The 17,365-nt window shown below is 53.5% G+C and overlaps 1 long non-coding RNA gene across 1 annotated transcript; it reads right to left on the bottom strand.

Moving 5' to 3' along the window:
* Positions 1 to 2,143: 2,143 nt before the first annotated feature.
* Positions 2,144 to 16,952, bottom strand: LOC124973599 (uncharacterized). The gene is made up of 3 exons (XR_007106686.1): positions 16,902 to 16,952; positions 11,067 to 11,184; positions 2,144 to 3,042 (listed from the first exon to the last, which is right to left on the bottom strand). It is a non-coding gene; the product is annotated as an uncharacterized LOC124973599 (long non-coding RNA).
* Between the last annotated feature and the right edge of the window lie 413 nt (positions 16,953 to 17,365).

Consider the following 17,365-nt stretch of genomic DNA (forward strand, 5'->3'; position numbering starts at 1 on the left):
TTCAACCCTCCCTGCAGGATGCTAATGGACTGCCCTGGGACCCAGCGGCCTGGGTGCTGTCCACTCAGCGTGCATCCCTGCTGCAGACCCGTCAGGGCCTAGGCCATGAGCAGCATGGAGGTTCACCTGGGGATTAAGCAGATGTGGCGTTCCTCAAACTCCTCTGGCTGCAGGCCCCTCGCCCAAACAAGAAAACCCATCAGCACCTCTCAGGGCACTGCTGGGGGGACAGGGGAGGGAGAAGGAAGTAAGGTGGCCACTGTGGCAGGCAGGCAGGGCACGCAGAGGTGACAGGCCTCAATCTCTAACCTGCCAGGCGCTGCACAGTGGGTACCTTTGGCAGGGAACCTGGTTCTGACAGGGAGGCGAGTCGCTGAAGTCCTGAAGCCCCAAAGTCTGCAGGCGGCTGCACTTTCTGCCACGTCCCTGAGGCCCATTTTCAATCACCTGCGAAGTGGGAATCGTCACCTCACTGTGCATGGCCTCTGGTCCCTGGCACCTGTCAGAAGTCACGTTAGTGGGCACTTGTTACAAATGCCCTTGACCCCAGGAAGATGCCCTGGTACTGAGCAAGCGACACCTCCCAGGTCCTTCTGGTGAGAGCTGAGAAGGAGCAGCCTGGGCACAGGAGACCCCTCCTGGTGGGTCCTGGGATCCCCAGCAAGGAGCAAGATAGACGGGGGACTCAGGCTCAAGGGATCAGCCTGACAAGGCAATTTCCAGTCTGCGGCAGAGGAACAGTTCTCTGTTTCACATGCTTGTCCGACTAGTTTGCGAGTCAATTAGAAGAAACTGTCCCCAGAAGGAACACCCTGGCCTGACCCGGGGCTGAGCCAGGCCTCGGAACAGGTCCCACTCCCTTCCTTTCCACGAGGCAGATGGAGACCCCCTCTGGCGGGGGGTGCACAAGCCAGTGGGTTCCACCTCTGTGGAGCGAATTGATGAGACCCACGGAGATGTCCTGCCCGCTGCTGCATGTAGGGCTGATCCCATTACAAGAAAATAAAGTGGATAATTCAGGCTGATGAAATCGTCACGAGAGTGTGGCCAGGCAGAGGTGGACACTGAGACCCTCCTGAGCCAGCCTCCTGAGCCAGGCCTGAGGTGGAGGGGTGTCCACTGCTGGGGCCAACCAGAGACTGGGTGTAGCCACCTGCTGTTGTGGGGGAGCTCACCCCATTTCCTCTGTCACTCCTTTGGGGTCGTTGTCCACTGCCAATGTTTGGGAGGAGGAAGGACAAAAATCAAAAGAAAGGTGGAGAAAAATCCAGCTCAGGAATTCATCTGCAGCACACCTTGCCATTTGCTCTCCTCTCCACCGTGCCCGGCCTCACCAGGACAATTCCGTGAACCACGAACATCCTGAGGTCACCAGCTGTGGCAGTGATAACTTGCTCTCCCATGCCCCACCTTGCTCTGCCCATCTCCTGTCTCTGCTGTTCCTAGAAGAACCACAGAGGCTGAGCCTCTGGCCCCCAGGACTGTTCCACATCACCCCAAATCCAGAAACCTCTAACACCAATTAGACTACACCTGGGGTTGCCAATATGTAGCGAGGTTCCCAGGAATGTGGAGCCACGTGTGGGGTGACAGAGGAAATGGGGTGAGCTCCCCCACAACAGTAGGTGGCTGCACCCAGTCTCTGGTTGGCCCCAGCATTGGACACCCCTCCACCTCAGGCCTGGCTCAGGAGGCTGGCTCAGGAGGCTGGCTCAGGAGGGTCGCTCCGTCTTGAGGGGCTGGCGAGCTCTGTTGGGTTCCCATTCCTGCCCCTCACAATATGCATACAGAAAGGGCTCTGTCCATCTCACATCTTTGGGACCCATTTCAATGCTCAGAACCTGAATGAGGACCTCACCTCACTGTGGACGCCAAGCCACTCCACATTGCCTTGCATTGTTCTCCTGAACGAGGTGTGGCCGTCCTAACGTCAACTAAGGGTGTGAATCTTCCAATGACCTCCATCTTCCCGACGGCAGGTGGAGGAGTCCAGAGGATGGACATGGGAAGGGATAGAAGTGCCATCTCAAAGGCCAAGAGTGCTCGGGGAGCACATGGAGTGTGCTTTTCTTTTCCTGGCACTGGGGTTTGTACCCAGGGGAGCTCCCCCACTGATCTGCACCCATATCACTTTTGAGTTTTATTTAGAGACATGGTCTCACTCAGTTGCTTAGGACCTCACTAAATTGTTGAGGCTGGCTTTGAACTTGCAATCCTCCTGCCTCAGCCTCCCTTGTCACTGGGGTCACAGGTGTGTACTGCAGGGACCTCAAGGGACACACAGGGGCAGGCAGAGTCCTGGCAACTGGAGAGCAGAAAATTTCTCATGGGAGCACCCAGGAGCAGTTCTGTCAGTGACACCATGTTCGCTTCCTGATCAGGAGGAAGTCATCCTGGGGAGCCTGGGGAGCCCTGACAGGAGCAGGTGCCTGTGGAGACAGGGCCCTCTCTGTAGTAGCACCAAGTGATGCACCACAGCACCGACTGAGACAAGTCTGCAGGCGTCTTGAGAGCACCCAGGTCGGGGACCCTCCAGGGGCTGCTGTGTGGCTCTGGGAACAACTAGTGGGTTCAGGAACCCACTAGAACTTGAGCCAGTACCACAGTGGGGGCTGGAACAGAAACCTGGAGAGCAGGCGTGGGGCAAGGCCAGTTGCACTGCCACCTCCCGTGCTCTAGTCAGCACAGGTGTGGTCACCGCCTCCCCTGGGCCAGAGGAGCCCGTAAGGAAGGGAAGGGCACCCACATGGGGCCTGCAGGGAAGCCCGGAGCTGCCCGCCCAGGTGAAGGCCTGTTTACTCCTTCTTCACAAGCCTGGGCAGCAGGACATGAATTTTCAGGTTGAAGAAGTCAAGTGCCCAGGAAAGGGATGATTGTAGATCCACATCAGTACACTGCACTGTGGAGTCCAGAACATGATAGAAAAGAAGCAAGCTCATATACAGAGGACCAGAGGACCAGAGTTTTCTCCACAGCAACCCAGGAAACTGGAGGACTTCACATCCTGGATGCAAGTGTTTCCTGTTGGACTTCTGTATGCATCTGAAATAACAAACAAAAATGAGGTAAAATCAGGATTATTTTCAGACATACCAGATTCTTCAAAAAATTTACCTCAAATGTATACCATATCAGAAAACTACTGCAGGGAGCCCTCCAAAAAAGGAAGGGGTGCATCAGGAAATAGGGAAAATGTGGCCCAGGAAATGAGAGAAAGGCAAAGAAATCCTCAGACCACAATGATGGGTGAGGCCAGGAGGCTCTCCAACCCCCAAAAGGTTCTGGAGAGATGCCTGGAGTTGACCTGTATTAGAGAGCATCAGAAAAGTAGAGAAGGGTTGGGCTGTAATTAATTGTAAGTACATAGAAAATGAAGGGATATGAGGACAGCTGTGAACTCTGGAGCCCTGGGCAGCAAAGGGAAAGCAGTCGTGGCATGGTGCACAAAGCCCGTGCACAACACCCACATAGGTCCAGCTGGTAGAAGGAGCTTCAGAGAGTCAGCACTGCCATGTCAGGAGGACATGGAGACCAAGAGCAAGCTGGTTCATGTCTTCATGAAGGCGTTCAGCAAGTCGGGGCTAAGGTAAGTATCCAAGAAGGAGCAATCTAGATACTTTTATTTAGACACATGGAGATAAATAGCTAAAGAATAAGAAGTTGAAAATGATCATGTCTGAGGAGGGTAAATGGAAGCAAGGGAGGCAGGGAGCCCTGTACTTGGCATAAGTGCTGAAGGAGAGTGAATTCACACTTGAACTATATGCACACTAAATATTTTATAAGAATTGGAAGTATAGAATTAATTGGAGTTTACCAAGAAAGTGAGAGAGGGATGCCACTCAAGACAGCAAGAAGGAGCAATGTGGTGTGGACAGGGGTTTTTATGGGAGTGTGAGTGTGTGTGTGTGGAGGTGAGAAGAGGCAGTGAGGGACAGGACTGTGGGGCTGGACAGAGGCCCTCCAGAGGATCTTGGATTCTATTCTCAGGAATCTGGACCCTATCCACTAAGACTGGGAAAGTGACTGCACATGGAACCACAGTGCCATCTTAGTTACCAGGGCCGTCCTGCTGGTAGTATGGTGCAGGCAATAAAGACAAGAGGCAAGGTAGGTGGGAGGCTGAGGGGTTTAGTTCTGGGCAGAGAAGACAGTTGGAATAGATATGGGGAGGAGTATACACTGAACTTGATGCCCATCTTGATTGAGAATCTGGCTGGGTATGAAAATCACAACTGGAAATTGGGTAGAGAAAAAGAAAGAGAAAAGTCAGATGATCAGCTATATGAGGGCAGGGCTGCACCCCTCCTGTTCCAACTGCATCTCCTGCAGCTGCACAGGGGCCTTTCACAGAGGAGGAGCCAGGGAAAAAAGAAGGGCTTTGTTTCCTCCCTGTTCTCCACTCTCCAGGTGCCAGAGGGAGACATCCTGGTGCCCTTGGGGGCGAGCTTGTGAGGACAGCAGAGCATGAGATGGAAAGGACTTGGGTGTTGCCCATCAGGCCCTGCCACAGTGCACCAGCTGCCCCTGGAAGAGCACCCACAACCCAACCCAAGGAGGCTTCCCAGGAGAAGCCATCCTTCCAATCAGAGCACTTTGTTCATGGGGCTTATGGACAAGGCTAGAGCCTCAGTCCCTTTCCTTCTCTGTCTACATGTCCCCAGAGGCAGCCAGCATGGTGGATCACTCACAGCACATCAGCTCCCACCCAGCTCCAAGCACCTGAGTCCCTCTTCTTCAAGCAGGACATTCCTGTGCTGATGAGACAGCCCACACATCTGTCTCTGGCCACACCCGCCCCCTGCACGCTCACAAGTCAGGGCCAGGTCCTGATCTCCTCTGCCCTTAAGGCCCAGGCTCCTTCCAGGGCCTGTCTGTCCTCAGCTCACCCACTGAGCTCCTCTCAATCTTTAGGGTGGGTCAGGCACAGCCTTGGCACAAAATGCAAATACATTTCTGGAAAAGGCCATCCTAAGAGAGGCCTTTCTATGCCAATGTGTGTGTTCAGACGCATCTTCAAACACACACAGATTTATTTACATTTTAATATCACAGAGCTGACTGAGCAGAACAAATCAATTGCTCTGTTAGGGCCTGAACTCCCAAGGCCTCCACTCCCTTGGCCTCCCAGGCCTGGTGTGGGAAGGCTTTCCCAGCTTCTGCTGAGCACCAGTGAGCCTCCACGCCCTTCGCCAGCTGATAGTCTAACCAATGATTCATGCGCTTGAGAGGCCTGAATGCTTCTGAGTGCAGAGGTGACTCCAAGGGCGATTGCACCAGACACTCTCCACACCAGGGCTGTGCATCCCTTGCCCTCAGCTGTGCATGGTGAAGGCAGCCTGTTGTGCTGTTTGCCCTGAGCTCCATAATCTCTGTCTTCTGCAAGAGGACTCTAGGATGGGATGTTGGTGGCCCCTTCTCAGTCACCTGGTGCCTGAGACATGTGCTACTGAGCTCCACATGCTTTCACAGGGCTGTGGAGGAGCTGGTGGGAGAGAAACCACTGGAAGTTCCAGTCGTCACTATACCATGGAGCACCAGTAGCTCAGGCCTCCATGGCATCGCCCCCGCTCAGAGTCTCCACACCTCTGCCAGTCAGGTGTCACTACAGAACAACCCACCCACAAACCAGCCACTTAGGGATTTAATATTTCACCAGGCTGGCTGGTGGGCACCTCCTGCCCTGCCTGGACCCCCATGCAGCCCCTCTTCCAGTGTCTAGAAGCTGCTGCCTGATGCCGGATGTCAGCTGAGCTGCTTTGTCATTCTCCACGTGGTGCTCAGCCCCCAGCAGCCAGTTCAGTTTTGGAGCAGTGCCCTAGGGCCACACACCCAGGGCACAGAGGCGGTGATGTGGAGCCTCTCAGGGCACAGCCAGGAGCTGCAATGTCACAGCCTGAGATTCAATTGGTCAAAGGAGGCCAAGGTCAGCCAACATGTGGAGGCAGGATAGACCCTGCCTCTCAAAAGCAAGACCTGGCTTTATGAAGGGGCACACACCACAATGGAAGGCAGTCAGCCCTGGGGACAAATGTTGCTCTGTCACCTCTCTGATCTCTGATCGAATTCACACCTCCCTGAGGCCCAACCACACTCCAAGGGGAGAGTGGGTCTGTGACACAGAAGTGGAGGACCTTCAAGAGTGACTGGGAGCAACACAGAGGCCTCTTTCAGGAGCAGGGCCTCAGGAAGCCAGTGCGCTATGGGCATAAAGGACATTTGTCTTGGGCCAAGGATGTAGTGGTGCTGGGCTAGGGTCACACTGTGTGCATTTGCACAGGGAAGAGGAAACCTGTGGAGGGGACTGCAGACATGGGAGCGAGAAGGCAGCAAGGCGAGTGTGCTTCAGGAGCAGGGAGAGCCTGCCTGGGCCTCCATGTTCAGTGACTGACAGGCCCCATGGGGCCTGCTATTCCCACCACCAAGACACTGTGCTTTTGGAGGGTGGAGATCCAGCACAGGACATGGGGCACTCTCAGAGCTGCCAGGGACACAGGTTGGAGGGACTGCTGGCCATTCAGTGGTCAGACACCCTGTGGGCAGTGGAGAGGTCCCTGCCGAGCCCAGGGAGCTTCCCCTGCCCTCCAGCCCTTCTCTTCATGGAGGCCCATGGGCAGAGCTCTTCTTTCTCCACTGGCTGGAGTACCTTCTCTGATCCAGTCCTCTGGTTGCTCCGTCAGACACCACCGGAATGGCGCCTGAGCCCAGGTTTCCCTCTGGATCCCTCTAGCCATGCAAGGTGGATCCCCAGAGGGCACTGCAGTGTGGCATGTCAGGAAGGTCAGGCTCCGCCTGAGGGCCAGGTCCAGGGCTCAGGAGGGAGCGACTTCCTGCCGAGCAGGGCCCTGCCAAGCCTCATCCAGGACAGTTCATGCCTTCCTGCTCCCACTTCTGCTGGGCTGGCCTCAAGCCGCCATCTTTCACTCTCCCCAGGAAGTTGCCTCCTGTCTCTTCTCTCGGGCTGCAGCCTCTTCCTGTTCCCTCATCTGCTGCACAGCAGCCCCAGCTGCCTCCTCCAAGAGGAGGACCTGACCATGGCCACTTGCCTTCCAGCCGTAATGGTTTCCCCCTCAAAAGACATGCAGCATGCATGAATGAGTGGACCCCAGGAAGCAACTGCCATGTGGCTTTGGGAGGTGTAAGTGACAGCACACCTGTGACGGTGGGGCCGTCCAGGTGTGGAGATGCCCCAGCACACCCTGTGGCAATGACTGCCATGTACTGTGCCTTTCCCTCCTCTGCTGGCCTCCACCTCAGGGAGCTCATCTCGGCTTGGCTTGTTGTAACCTGAGGCAAAGCTCGAGTGCTCAGGCTGAGTCTTGAGCAGCTGGGAGCAAGGGCCAGGGGAGAGGCGGGCTGAGTAGAGGCTGCAGGGCCTGTCCAGGGAGGGCTGGTGGTGGGTGTGCAGGTGCAGCCAGGGAATGAGCCACGCCCTGGGGCCAGGGCAGAGCTGTGGACCACAGCTGCCCATGGCCAGGAGGCAGCTGGCCTGGGGCAGGTGGGCCAGCAGAGCACAGGAGCTCACAGTGGACTGGGAACAAACTCCCTTTGAAAAACAGGATGCCTCTGAGGGTCAAGATGACCAGGCCCAGGACGGGACCTTGGATGAACAAGAGGACTGCAGGAAACAGCAACATGGCCATAGAGACACCAAGGAGACCCAGTGTGAGGTCAGAGCTGCCACTCCGCCCTGAGTCAGCAAGGCCACAATCGCTGTTGCTGTTTCCTCTGCTAAAACCAAGGGGCATTCCGGAGGAACATGTCCACCTTATTTCAGAGAGTTTATTTTCTCGTACAAGCTGAAAACTTCTGCCTGTAGAATAATTAGTAAAGGAGAAAATAACAGAAAAGCAGTTAGGCTGTGGCCCACAGGAGACGCCCCATCCATGGGCGATGGGATCACTGTGAGAGCTGAGGGAGTAACGGGCTGGGAAGCACCTGGCTCCTCCCGTCCTTGGGGTCACTGCTGACCAAGCCGAGGAGGAAGCACTCAGGATGGACTGGCCCATGATGAATAATGATGGGGTCTGGCATGCAGCAGAGCACTGAGGTCAGGAAGGCCGGCAGTGCCCCAGGAAGACCCTCAAGAGCCTCTCCTGCCACCTGCCACCTGCTATCCTGGGACTCTCTCAGAAGCAGGTTCTCCTGGTCTCTTTCTGTACCCCTCCTGGGCTCCCTGACCCAATGGTGGATTGGCCAGCAGTAGAAGGTGGTGGTCAGAGCCCAGGCTCCAGTGGCTGAGTGGTTCCCACATCATTTTAGGCATGGGAAGAGGGACAGATGGCTTTCCAATGTATCCAGGACTGTACTTAGAGAGCAGCAGGCCAGCCTCACACCTGCCACAGATCCAGCCAACTGGACACCTGCCAGGGACAGCGTGTAACACCCGGCCACAGACCCCAAGGCAGGTGGCAAGGGCACTGCTGGCTACTCTTCCCGACCAGGATCTGCAGTGAGAGGAGAACCCAGCAGAGGTGGTGGAGCTACACAGTCACACAGCCAAAGGGCCAGGTCTCATTAGGTGTGAAGAACAGGGTTCAGAGGAACAGCAGCCTCTGTGGAAGGCTGAGGAAACCTGAAAGCATTTTGTTCACATCTTCAGTGAGAATGCACAGAACACAGGCTGCAGGGAACCAAGAGAAGGGACGGGGTAAAGAGGAAGACTGCCCAGAAGGCACCTGGGTAAGGACTGGCAGGGAACAGGAAGTTGGGACACAGGGGGATTCAGAGAAACCACAAAGCAAGCTGGGGACTGAGGTCTTCATGGAAGCAAGCAGGGCCCACTGGTGGTAGGAAAGCTCACTGCAGACATGTGATCCCTTCCTGGGGCCTGCTGAAGGCCAGGACAATTCAGAGAGAAGCTCTGTTAGACGCATGAAGAGCAGAAAGTGCAGAGAGCACCCACAGTGACCAGAAGTCCTGCACGACTCACGCAGCATGGGGAGGCTCCCCAGCAGGTGCTGGAGCATTCAGGGTAAACTGCATGTCAGCTGAAACGGAGGGTCCCCAGACTGTCACTGAGGCACATGAATCAAAGCCTGAGATGCGTGGACCCAGCTCTGAGGAGGTGAGTGTGGGTGCAGCCTTTGGTGCAGGACCCTGTGCCAGACAGGAAGCACTGAGAAAGACAGCAAGGCCTTTCTAAACAGTCACAGGAGTGCCACCAAGAACCCACAGGACCTGAATGAGGGACACAGCAGGGGTGCTCCTGGCACAGATGTGCAACCGTACATGCAGTTTCACCACTGATGGAAAAGCTTCCCCTGATGCCGAGGAACCCCCACTGGTTCTTTACTGCTGTGAAGCCCCAGACCTCACTTGACATGCTCTAGAGCATTTCCAGTGAGGGAGTACGGTCCTCCCTGGTCTTGCACAGTGAGAGCTAGTCCTGATGTTGGCAGAGAACTCCAGCAGAGCTCAGATCTTAGAAACACCAAGTATGGCCACCAGAGAAACTAGACTTCAAATGTACACATTTCAAGTCCTAGAGTGAAAATACATATGCATTTAGCAATAAAGAAATGCCAGAAGAATGTCGAGGAGTACTGGTGAGCCATGGCTGGAAAGTCCAGTGGAGGTGGACAGAAACCAAATATGTATTTAAAATTTTACCAGGACTGGGTGCGATGGCACATGCCTGCAATCCCAGCAACTTGGGAGGCTGAGGCAAGAGGATTACAAGTTCAGGGAGACCCTGCCTCAAAATCAAAGGGCTGGGAATGTGGCTCAGTGGTAGAGCACCCCCGGGTTCAATACTGGTACCCAAAACCACCAAACTTCACAAGGGACCTGTGTCCCGGATGGAGAATCAGTGGCTAGTGCTTCCCTAGCTTTGTGGGCACCTTGCAAAGAGCAAAGTCAGCATGTGACCCTCATCCCTGTCACGCACTCTCATTTGGAACCCGAGGAGTTGGAAAGAAGAGCCACAACTGTTGTTATTTTCAACAGTAAGGTTTTCTCCTCTGCCCCTCTCTCAAACAGCAAACCACAAAGAGCCAAGAAATGTGCACTGGTGTCAAGGTAGACAGTCAGCAGCAAAATAATAATATTATGAATATAATGAATTGCTATACGTCAGCAATAATTAAAAAGCTGTTGAGAATAACCACATGACATAAAAATAAAAGTCAATAAACATGATGAAAAATACCCTTTATCCAGCAATATGTTTACTGAGGAAACAAATGAAATAAAAGCACTTTCTATTCCTAGATGAACAATCCAACATATAGTGTAAGGATGTCAGTTCACCCCAAATTGACTAGCAAACCAAGTGAAATTCCCACACACACACAAAAATCTTCCTGCATAGTTTTGTGAACTTCACTAATGTATATGAAGTGGGATGTGGAAGTTTTACACGGGTAAGGAAACAGGAAGGCTGATTCAATGCCAGAGACAAGGCAGAGTTCAACGGAGCAGGCAAAGATAAAGCCAGACTTTGATGTCCTTTAGTGTAAGGCCACTTGCACCTTAAATCAGTGGAGACAGCCTGAACCAGAATAACTGCTCAACTGTAAACAGATAAATACATTGGACACGTAGAACACCACATATCTATACAGAATCCAGATGAATTATTACAACAGCAAAGTCATAAGAAACTAAGGAAAGAATATTTTATACATACATATCTGGTGTGGAGATGGATTTCTGTAAACATGATATCAACATAGGAACACTAAGGAAAAATTTGATGGATTTCGCAACCTAAAATTCTCATACCATTTTCATGTTAATAAAATAGGAGAAAATGATAAATTGGGGAAAATACTTAAAACATGCAGTATTCAAAGGCTGTTAATTCTCTCAATATGTAAAGAGTACTTGCAAATCAATAGAAAAAAGGTATCTCCATGGAAGAAAGGACTATGGATACAAATAGGCAATTCAGAAAAGATTAATAAGCAGTCCGTCACCATATAAGAACTGTTCAACCTCACCAGCTGCCAAGAGAACACAACCTAAACCAGGTACAATTCTTTAAATGGTCAAAAAAGCAGATTTTCCAAAACAAAACACTTAGGTTGTCAGCTGTTGCTAGGAATTAAGCATCATTTCCATACCTCTCTGATGAGTGTGTCCTTTTGTGTGAAATCTCAGAAGAGCTGATCTTCCATGTCTCAGACGTGTCCTAGACCTTTACCTCCTTTGGATCAGTAATTCTAACTCCTGACTTTTGTCCTGAGGAAACAATCAAACAGACACACACTAAGATTTGGACCACAAAGAATGTTAATTGTAAGTTTTAAAATCAAACCTGGGGAAAACAATGGAATCCTCATCAAGACAGTGGTTTTAAGTGAGTCGATTTAAAAGTAGTGACTACATTTACATAAAGGATCTCTGTATAAATCCAAAGTCCTTGTAGTAAAGCATCCAATGACGTGGGGACATGCTCATGGCATAATGCTAATTGAAAAAGGCAGGACTTGAATTCACAGACGTTGTGATCTCCATGTCATCTTGTAAAAATGAACTTTGTCTTAGAGCCACCCTGCACTTCCTCTTCCAAGTTAATAAGTCATTTCTAACCTGGTCTGAACAAAGAATATAACGGAAGCTGCACAGAAGCATCCAGACCAGGGACAGTCTGAGAGGTGGCTCAGCTTGAGAGCCAAGTGCAGAGGAAGCTTTCCCCTCCCAGCTGACCTTGCCGGCGTGGTGCTGGGCACCTGGGCCTCCTACTGTCTGTTCACCTATATCTGCTAAATAAAACTCACTCTTCAGAATGAGGCCTGAGATCATGCCTAGCAAAGCAGCCCACAGAGGGTGGTCAGCAAGCCTCAGGCGGGATGTGCTTTGATGATGGCTGAAGAGTTTTAAGATGCGTAGGCACAGAGGAGGAGCCCACGCAGAGGGGGGGCGTCTGGGCAGTGGGGCCACAGGAGTCCTAGTGTCCGTGGGCAGGCAGGAGCTTCAGGGAGGGGTGGATCACCTGCCAGAGATTGCTGGGACACTCTACTGAGCCAGCCGGAGCCCAAGGCGGTGCCCAGATGGCTTCTGCTGAGCTGAGGCTGAGGTCCTGAATTGAGCCCCCTGGCATATCCCAGTGTGGGTGAACACAGTCTCTCCACCTTCCCTGGTAGAGAGCTCATATGCTCACAGGTGGGAGTGACCGTGTGGCTATTGCTGTCCAGCAGTGAGGTAAGTGCTGATTTCCCCATCACCACAGGGATCTGGCAGGACATCTCCCCGGGCCATCACTGTGCGTCCGTCATTTCTGATCTCAGCACAAACTCAGCATTTCCCAGAGGCCCAGCTGCTTCTTCCACCCACACAGAGGGCATAGCTCACAACTCTGGAGGACAGAGATGCCAGCCATGGCTGGTTCCAGGGCAGGTGCTCCCCAAGGTCCCTGGCGACACCAGCTCCCTGCGCCGGTGTTGGGCACACTCTGTGCCTCCCTGACCATCAGTTCTGGGGCTCTGTGTTCTTGGCAAGGCTCATCTTCTCTGGGCAGGAGGGTTGGCCAACAGTCCTCCTCTCTTCTTCACCTGCCCTTCTGTGCTCCCATTTCCCACCTGGCCCCATCTGAGTGCCGTCCTCCCACAGATCAGGCCTGCCACAGTTCTAGGTCCTGGCAGGGGCTGGGTTCCAACAGAGAGGGGAGCACCCCTGCCAAGGACAGCCAGCAGTCACTACGGATTGTCTAGTGACAGCACCAGGGATTGGCCTTGGACTGCTTCAGGCCTCTGTCCACTGAGGCACTCCAGACATGGCCCCAGGGCCACAGAACCCCTAGTGTACTTCTGTGGGCTTGGGTCTCTTGCTCTGTGCTCCATGGGAGCACCTGGACAGTGAGGGACAGTGAGGGACAGAGCAGGGTGGGACTGGGGCACACTGGACATTTTTTAGCTGGCCACCCATGTCCCCTGGTCACTCTCCCTCCCACTCCCACCTGACACCCACACTCTGCTTTCTTTGGTTTGCTTCCTGCCTTCTCTAAACCTCTATAAAGACCTTGCATCACCACATGGGAAAAAGCTTCCTGCGAGTGGATTAAACATGAGTGACTCTGGGAGCCAGGTGCCTGTGCCCCTGCACAGGTGTGGCCTCTCCCTCTTCCCACTGTCTGCCTCCTATGGTCCATCAGTGGGTACCATGTCCAGAAAGTGACTTGCAACCTCAAATCTTGTCCCTGGAAGGATACAGCTGTTTCTCACAAACTGACTGGGGTGTAGCAGCTGAGGGCTCAAAGCCGAGTCCTGGTTGGGGACACACATGGGCCAAGAGCAGCCATAGGCAGCCAGAGTCCTGCAGGGCTCCCTGTGACAGGCGAGAAAGAAGCCCAGGAATTCTGCTAATGGTTAACACAGAGCAGAGGCTCCTCAGGGTGGCACATCCAGGGCCTTGGAGCTGAAACCGCAGGCTTCTCTTGCAAAGCTCTTTCATGAACTATTTTATGTGAATACTTTATTCTTTTACCTTGCAGGGGAATATACATTGCATAAGTACGAGGCCTCCACAAACACCTCACTCCACTCTGGCTATACAATTCTATCAACAGTTACACAAACACAGATCCAGGCCTGGGAAACACTCTGAGACCTGCATGGTATAGACTCCCTTTCCTCACTGACTCTACGCAGTCTGTGTTCTCCAAGTAGCAGGAGTGGCAGGGTGCGGCTCAATACCCAGTGCCTTGAACTGCACTTTGGTTTCTATGACATTCGGTCAGCAAGGCACCTTCCTCCTAGGGTACAGAGAGGTGCTGGCTGGGCCCTGCAGACAGGCGCTCAATGTGATGCTTCTCTACCCTCCTTTTCCTCAGAAGGAAGGAGGGTGCTGGCCAGGCTCCCTCCCCTTCTGGTGGCTAAAGAGTTTCCCTCCCCATCCTGCAGCATGAGATGAAAGTGAGTGAGCAGGGGCAGTGTGAAGGCCACTCAGCTCAGGAGTTCACAGGTCTGCCTCCACAGCCAGCAGGGAAACCTGGTCAACCTGTGACTGGTTTCCCAACCCATGAAACATATTTGCTGTGTACTCTATGCTTCTCTTCAGTCTGAAGGAAAAAAAAGAGCCCATGGAGGCCTTGCTCACAGAGGGCAAGCTCACAGAGGCCGAGATCACAGAGAGGCCTTGCTCACAGACACCAAGCTCACAGACATCTTGTTCACCGAAGTTGTGCTCACAGAGGCCTTGCTCACATAGGCCGTGGTCACAGGGTCCAGGCTCACAGAGGCCAAGCTCACAGGGGTCAGGTTTATAGAGGCCTTGATCACAGAGGTTGTGCTCCCAAAGACTTGATCACATAGGCGGTGCTCACACAGGCCAAGATCAAAGAGGCAGTACTCAGAAAGTACGAGCTCACAGAGGCTGGGCTCACAGAGGCCAATCTCACAGGGGCTGTGCTCACAGAGGTAGTGCTCACAGAGACAGTGCTCACAGAGGCCATTCTCACAGAGGCCTTGCTCCCAGAGTTTGTGCTCACAGAGGCCGTGATCACAGAGGATGAGCTCACAGAGGCCGAGCTCACATAGGCCATGATCAGAGGCCTTGCTCACAGAGGTTGGGCTCACAGAGGGCTTGCTCACATAGGTGGTGCTCACAGAGGCCATTCTCACAGAGGCCGTGGTCACAGAGGTCATGCTCACAGAGGCCGAGCTCACAGTACTTGCTCACAGAGGTTGAACTAACAGGGGCTGTACTCACAGAGTCTTGCTCACAGAGTCCGAGCTCATAGTGGCTGAGCTCATAGAGGCCGATTTCACAGAGGCCATGCTCACAGAGGCGTAGCTCACAGAGTGCTTGCTCACATAGGTGGTACTCACAGAGGCCGAGCTCATAGAAGCTGTGCACACAGAGGCCATTTTCACAGAGGGCTTGTGCACAGAGGGCTTGCTCACATAGACAGTGCTCAGAGGCCGAGCTCACATAGGCTGTGCTCACAGAGGCCGTACTCACAGTGGCCATTGTCAAAGAGGACTTGTTCACAGAGGCCAACCTCAAAGTGGCTGAGCTCATGGATGCCTAGCTCACAGAGGCCTTGCTCACAAAAGCTGTTATCACAGATTTCACGCTCACAGAGTTCAAGCTCACAGAAGCCGAGCTCTCAGAAGCCATGCTCACAGAAGCCTTGTTCACAGAGGCCATTCTCAGAGAGGCCAAGCTAACCAAGGCTGTGCTCAGAGGATGAGCTCACAGAGGCCTTGCTCACGGAGGCCATTCACACAGAGGCCAAGTTCACCGAGGCTGTGCTCAGAGGACGAGCTCACAGAGGCTGAGCTCACAGGGGCGGTGCTCACAGAGGACAAACTCACACAGGCTGTTCTCATGGAGGCTGTTCTCACAGATTTCAAGCTCACAAAGGCCATGCTGAAGGGTTGGGAGGGCAGGCATGGAAGGGCATTCTCCAAGATGGCAGCGTGAGAGCCAGGCAGCGACCAGTTGTCACAGAGACCCAGACTCCAAATTCTGCCTGAACCCTGCGACAGCCTTGACCTTTACAGCATTCAAGGGCACAGACTTGGCCACTGTTTAAAAGCATCTGAAGGTTCAGTGGTTCTTCTGCTGTGGCTTGCAGAGAGCTTGTTATCTAGTCTCTAGCTCCCAAAAATCCCTGGCCCATTGCCCTGCACCTAAAGCAGTGGTCCCTGGGGGTGTAGCTGGCATCTGAGTGAAATACCGCAGAAGTCCCTCCAACCTCCCAGAAAATACAGCCAGGTGGCTCTGCATAAGCAATCCTCAGTGGCCACAGGCATGCACATGTGCACAGCTGGGGCTGAGCAGTGCATTGTCTGTGCAAAGGAGTTGAACTGAACCTTGACCTAAGTGCAAGAGGAAGATGACCACAGGGTCTGAGGAGCCACGTCTGAGCTGACAGCGCACAGTGCTGGTGACAAAGTGGGAGTTCCGGTGTCTAACCAAAGACCAGGAAGTGTTCTTCCCTCTTCCCTGCACTGGCAGTGCCTGGCACATGAGCCTCAGTTAGGGAGCTGTGGTCAGTGCCAGTGAGGTTGGCTCCCTGGGGTGGTACAGTCCCCTGGCCATGTGCTCCTTGCGGTGATGGCTCCCCGCTTTTGCTAAGGGTCCCATTTATCCCTGGACTTAGGGTTCAGCAGGAAGGCTATCTCCTCCATCTGCACAGGACGTTCAATCTATATTCAAATACTCTCCAGCACCTCCCACCACATTTGCTGCCCATCCCTGACTCAAGCTACTGTTCTCTGGCCACTGAGGGTTTCTTGCGCACCTTTCTCCCATCTCATGTCCACACAGGGGATGGAAACTTTCCTGAAGCACAAATATGACCCTTCCCCATGGGCTCCTAGCTCTCCGACAGTCTCGCCCTGCCTTCAGGCTGACATCCAGTCTCTTAAGTGACCTGCAAATCTGGTCCTAAACACCTCCATCTCCCCTTATGCCCACCACACACTGCTCTGCCAGCTGCACTCAGGGCCTTATTCCTCCAACTCCCTTGAGTCCCTGACACAGGCCCTTTGCATATGCCCTCCCCTGTTCCTGGACGGCTTTCCCTCCAGGTCTCTGTGCAGGTGACTTCATGTGGGCAGGTGTAGGCTCAACCGTCAGCTCCTCAGGGGCTCCCCTTTGCCCACCCGGCCTAAGGCAGCCCCACTTCTGAAGTCATGTGACTGAGCATTCTGCATTATCTTGTCTTGTGTTAATTCATGGCTTCACTGCCCATCGACCCACCAGAAAGAGGAAGGGTCTCCCCTGGCCTACCACAGTGCCATCACAAACTAGGCCCATGACACAAGCATGTGGGTAGAATAAGTGAATGAAAGTATCCATGGAGGACTGAGAGGGGTCTTCATTGCTTGGGCATTGTCCTCTGGAAAACTGGTGAGAGGACGGGCCCAGCAGGACAGGAGATCAGGGGTTGCCCCCAGTTTCAGAGGTGATGGGCCCCCAGCATGGACCCTGGCTCAAAGCCCACTTACCGGCAGCTGCTTGAGGGCTTTCTGGGCTTTCTCTGGCTTCTGGTACTCCACGAATCCAAACCGCATGGAAATCAGCGCTCCTGGAACAGGGGGCCTACTGTGAGATGTATCACAGAGTGAACCAGGGCTTAGCATTGGTTCCTTTCCAGTTCTCTTTCCAGCCCCCACAAGGCCTCAGTTCCAGGCTTGCCATTTACGATTAGTTTCCCCAGCAAATCCACCGCTGAGGATCACTCACTAATAATTAACAGATCACTGATGTGATAATTAACCTCCTAATAGGATCCTGCCTTCATAAGGGAGGGGGAACTGACTCGGGGCTGACCACTGTTCTCCAGCAGGAGCCTTTACCTGGATAGCCCTGCCTCCATGTGGCGTCTTGAACACCCAGGGCCGCCTCCTGGGGGCATTTTTGACCCTGGAATCTGGCTCCTGGATTTTTGGTCTAAAGTTCTCACAGGGAG

This window comes from Sciurus carolinensis, unplaced genomic scaffold (assembly GCF_902686445.1).
Source record: "Sciurus carolinensis unplaced genomic scaffold, mSciCar1.2, whole genome shotgun sequence".
Classification (NCBI taxonomy): domain Eukaryota; kingdom Metazoa; phylum Chordata; class Mammalia; order Rodentia; family Sciuridae; genus Sciurus; species Sciurus carolinensis.